This window comes from Selaginella moellendorffii, unplaced genomic scaffold (genome assembly GCF_000143415.4).
Source record: "Selaginella moellendorffii unplaced genomic scaffold, v1.0 SELMOscaffold_209, whole genome shotgun sequence".
Lineage (NCBI taxonomy): Eukaryota > Viridiplantae > Streptophyta > Lycopodiopsida > Selaginellales > Selaginellaceae > Selaginella > Selaginella moellendorffii.
Window position 1 is genome coordinate 43,978 of NW_003314469.1, and position 5,733 is coordinate 49,710.

The window sequence follows — 5,733 nt, forward strand, 5'->3', positions numbered from 1 at the left end:
AGACATGTGATGCTAATAGTAATTGGATTTGACAGCACCATGTCCCTGTAGAGAAACGCATGGTCATCATTACCACTTCTAGAGCTGCTGCTCTGGATCACTGCCACCACGTTGAAGCTCACCTTGCCATTCAGAGATGGCTCCAAAGTGATAGAGCAAACCAGGACCTCATCAATCTCTGCTGCTCGTGGGTGATGACAGACCCTGTAAGATCTTCATCCCTGTCCCTTGTGAGATCTTCGTCCCTGTCCCTCGCACTGCCCTTCTCACCTGGCTGCTACGTACATGTGACTGATCCCAAACTGGTGGAGGATTCTCATGGCCTTGAGATCTTCTCACTGGTGATGGTACATGTGACTGATCCCAAACTGGTGGAGGATTCTCATGGGCTTGAGATCTTCTCACTGGTGATGCTGCTGCTGCTACTGCTGTCATTCCGACTCCAAATCTCCTCTCTCTCTCCAGCCACTGCTGTCATAGATCAGATAGCGATATGTAGTGGTGCTTAAATTTTGTATCCTGGATCCACATGAGAATGACGTGATAGCAAAGAGCAAGACTTACCTGTAGCATTAAGTCGACTCTACCATTGGGACTTCTAGATAGCCTTTCTGTCACCATACTGCCGTAAAAAGCTGTGACAAAACCATACCCCAACCGAAGAACTTCCTCTAGCTTTAATAGCAAAACTCACAAAGCACTATGTTTACCTGTATCCCAAGATATTCACTGACTTTCTCCAAAAAGAATAGATATCAGAGGTTCCACTCTGTAATCAAGACGAAAGGATAAATGTAAACACTGCTAAGAGAGTATTCCATCATGTCCTCGCCAGTTTTTTTGCACTTGACTGCCAACACTTCCTCAAGAGAACTTGTCATAAACTGAAGAGCACCATGTATGGCTGTCGCGTATGACTATCCATGTAGAGACTACAGGGTTTATAGCGCTGCAAAATAGAAATCCCTCTCAATGCTTTAAAAACGCAAAACTGAAGAACAAGGAAGCGAACCGTGGATGAAATTTTCTATTTTTTCTCTTGGTTCCAGCCTTGAGCACCTGGAACAAACAGGAACTTTAAGCCTCGAAAGAGAATAGCGAAGAGCAAGAGAGTGAAAAACCTTGATTCTAGTCGTGGTTCCAGCCTCGAGAACCTGGAACAAACAGGGACTTGAGAGACCGGAAAGAAGAATAGCGACAAGCAAGAGAGTGAAGAACCTTGATTCTAGTCGTCGATGACAACGTGAATCCCCTCGTTGTCCGAGACGTCGTCCTTCTTGTAGCTCCATCCACCATAGCCTCTTCACCTTTCACTCCCAATCCTCGTCGCATTTCCGAGCAGAGCATGTCGATCTGCTGAATGCACCTGCGCAGGTGGATGCTGGTGGATTTGTTCCCCGCATAAGTCTGGAAGGTGTCGAGCCTGTTCTCGCTGATCATCGAGCACAACTATGGCGACACAGAGAAAGCCGTGAGCCTCTCAAACCTTTGCAAATGGAGAAACAAACACAACCTCATTGTAATAGGCTGGAGCTTTCAGCCGCTTAGGATCGTTATCCAGTGCCGTTCCCAGGACTTCTTCCGGAGCTGTCCAAAAATGAACGCGTTAGAGTTTTTTCTAGTGTCTAAATCTAAGGAACTCACTCAAAGGTGTTGGATAAGGAACAAATGTGGGTTGCGGCTTTTGGTAGGAGGTTTTGGTCCCTCGCCAGGCTCGATGCCACCGTTGCTGCAATTGGCTGGAATATCTTGGTCATCCTGGAACATCTCAAGTTAGAATCGCAGGGATGACGATAGGGGGGTCAAGACTCTTTTACCAGATGATATTCTGCGTTGAGTACTTTTTTCCATAAGTGTGACTCGTTTCTTCACGAACTGGATAATTCTCCTGTTGAAGAACGCTTCAGCGTCAGTTAAATGATTGTCATTTTCCGGTGCATGAGCTTTTGAACCTGAGAATGAACCAACTGGTGGCATCATGTACAGCTGACTGTAGCCTTCTAAATCATTCCATCAAACACACACATCAAACACACACACACACACACTCACAGAGGCACACAGAGAGAGAGAGAGAGAGAGAGAGAGAGAGAGAGAGAGAGAGAGAGAGAGAGAGAGAGAGTACCTTCCTGCTAGCGATGATCGACGCTCTCTCCTCGTGCTAACGCGCCCTAAAAGACAATTGAAAGTTTTTATGATCCCAAAAGTCACGGCTCTCCATTGTTTAATCTCAGCCGTTAGATTTTGGCATATGCCCAGAATAAGTGTCGTCAGTATATGCCATTATTATACGAGCTCTTTCGTTTAAATATATGAGTATGACTAGCAGAGACCCCAGCTCCGTTGGGAGATATAGCATACCCAAGATAAATAGATCTTCTTTTCTAATTTTATTGTATACAAGGTTAAATTTATCAGATGCATTATAATTTATTATCAGATAAATGATAAATCAGAAATCATAGATGAATTCTCAATAAAAAATTTAGTTATAATTCCATTGTTGTGAATATTCAAGTGACAATAGAAATGATGACTAACATATATTATTCCCCCTTTCAATTATATTCTGAGACTCTCACTCGAGAAGCTCTCATATTCAAAGCTTGATTTTAGATCTTGATATAGTTTATCTCTGGGAGGTATAGCATACCCAAGATAGATAAATCTTATTTTTCTAGTCTTACAGTTTTAGAAATTTTTCTTGTATATAAAGTTAGATTTATCTAAAATTTTTTACTATTCATCTCAAGGGAAATGCACAATAATTCAAAAAGATAATAATGCAAGTGTTGGGGAAGATAAGATCATTTTTTATCATCATTAAATTTAAATTTGATGTTTTTATTACCTTTATAACATGGTGCACAACCCTAAACAAATCTACAGAATTGCTGCCATGCTTGAAAAACAATTGAGTTTTCACAAAAACAAAGAATCATAGACTACCAAAAAATTAATAGGTTAGTATGAGAAATTATAATTTTAACTGCATACTGAGTTAAATTCTTTTTATCTGAACTATAATAATGCCTCTAACATTCATAGTTTACTAAAGAATAATAGAATTTCTATTATGTGTCTGGTTTTACATTTTAAAACATACATAAATATCTATCTAGTTTGCTACCACATTTATATTAAACCTCATAAGCTGAATGGTTTAGATTCTAGATTCCAGAGCAAACTAATATTCTCTTTTATATTCATCCAAAGATAATAATTACATTAGAGATATAATTTTGTATTAAGACAAATCTGTATTACTGCTTGATGATAAAATTATAAATTCATTTCTGATATAAGATGTGGTATCTAATATGGTATAAGATATCTCATACACATACAAATATCAAATCAATTTCTTAATAATATCTGAAAATTTAGCAAAGACTTTTATATTTTTATTTAATCTTCTTGCTCATAACCTACTTAAATCTATCGTCAGCTTTATATGAGTTTTATCTTTTGTCTAAATATTGAAACAATGATTTATTTTCTATAGTTAAAACGTATGCTTTATATAAGTCTAGCAAATATAACTCCACTGGCAGACATAAAAATAATATTTTTAAAATACTTATATGAGATTTTTTATAAAATAAAATTATTAATACATCTATAATGCAGAACATAATTTAACATAGATCAAGAGTGTGTAAGAAATTTTGTAACTTATAATATAAAAGATAACTACTATGAAATTAAAATGATGAAGAGACAAAATACTTGAGAAGGAAAAACATAGAAGAAATTTTTACAAATAAGAATTAAAAATGTTAGAAAGAGATTTCTAAATGAACTTCTCATGAAAAAGAGTTTCAGGTTAAACATTAGTAGAACAACTTCCAATTAAATATCTAGATTGTTAGGAATAAATTTGAAAATATTAAACTAAGATTTCTCAAGATTATATTTAGATGATATCATCCTAGAAGTTATGATTATAAAAGCTTATAGATGTTATGACTTTGAAAGCTTTAATAAACTCTGCAACCTGCAACAATTTTATTCAAGATTGTGTCTAGCCAACGGATTTTAAATTATATAAACATAAAAATTTTAAAAATTTCAGTTTAAATATAAAATTGAAATTAATATAATAAAACTGAAATTATCTAAATTATAACATGATTATAAACAATTAAAGATTATATTAAAGATTAATTTTGTAAGAAAAGCTAGATCTAGCACTTAAATAATAGTATTATTATATTTTGTACATGTTACTATATTCAATATAGTGAAATTTTATTATCAATGCTGGGAGAAATAAAAATTAAGGATTAAAGTCCCAGCTACATTGAGAGTATTGTGTTTATTTCTAATGTCTTAGTAATTTAAAAGAGTTGTAATTTTAATTTTAATTTCAAAAATATTCAAAATGATAACATATATAGTTAAACATAATATAATATTTATATTAAAATTCAATTCTATAATTGACCCTATCACCAGCACATATCATAACATAATAAATATAGCTCATAGCATTATATTACATATAAAATTTTAACTGCTGAATGAAGTTTTGGATATTTTATAAATGGAATAGCTTACAATGGAATCCCATGGGCAGATGAGTCATTTAGAGATTGAGGTTAGGTAATTAATTGTTCCTTTTATTTTTAAACTATATAATTGATAACAAAAAGTATTATTACTTGATGATTTATTCAACACTATAATTTTTACTCTTACTAAAGTAAGTGTTAATTAATTACAATAAAATATATTTTATAAATTTAAAATTATAGACATTGTTATGGAGTTTAGTTTTACATCACTTCAAACTGAAAATTTTTAATTGCATTAAATGTTTTACTTTTATGTGTTTTACTTTATTTGAACTTTTCATTTTTTACATATTTGACTTCAGTATTTGCTTTTTTGTCTAATTTTTATATTTATGCATTTTGAGTGTAATATGTAAATTTAGACCTATTATATTATATATTAGAAGGAATCATTTTGTATATGTGTTATATAGAGAGGCTTTATAAAGCTTTAATAATTTAAGGCTTTATAAAATTGTTTTAATAATTTTTTTATTGCTTTAATAAATTGCTTAATAATAACTTGCTTAATAATTGCTTTAATAATTTAAGGCTTTATAAAATTGTTATAATGGCTGAAATTTATATAATGATAAATGTATGGTAAGGTTTGACTCTATACTGGGCTGCAGATTCGATTATTTACAACCCTTTTCTTTATGCTAGAACAATAATATATCAGAAAATTCATGAATAGTATATCGATACATTTCATATATGTAAGTTTCAATTGATGATGAATGAAATAAATCTTAGAATATATCTTAGGCATGACAACTCAATGTATTTAATTTCCGTTATATATTAATAAGTACCATTAGATTACTGATAGAAACTAAATTATTATACAGAAGAAGCAGCTAAAAATATTAAGTTATCTATTTTAAGTTAGAATATATCATATTGTTATATACACTATTTTCTTCATATTATACTTTAAAATATTTTTATGATTTCGAATTCTATGTTTTCCAAAAATTACACATAATAAATTCTCTATAAGTACATAGTATGTTATTTTATTTTTATAGTATTTTTATATTTGTATTTGACATCCTCCCCATTCATAGTATTTATATTCATACTTTTAAGAGTAACTAATGAAAAGTTAAAATATTATATTATATATCATTATCATTATTTCTGTATATAGTTTTATATTAAGATAATGCTAATA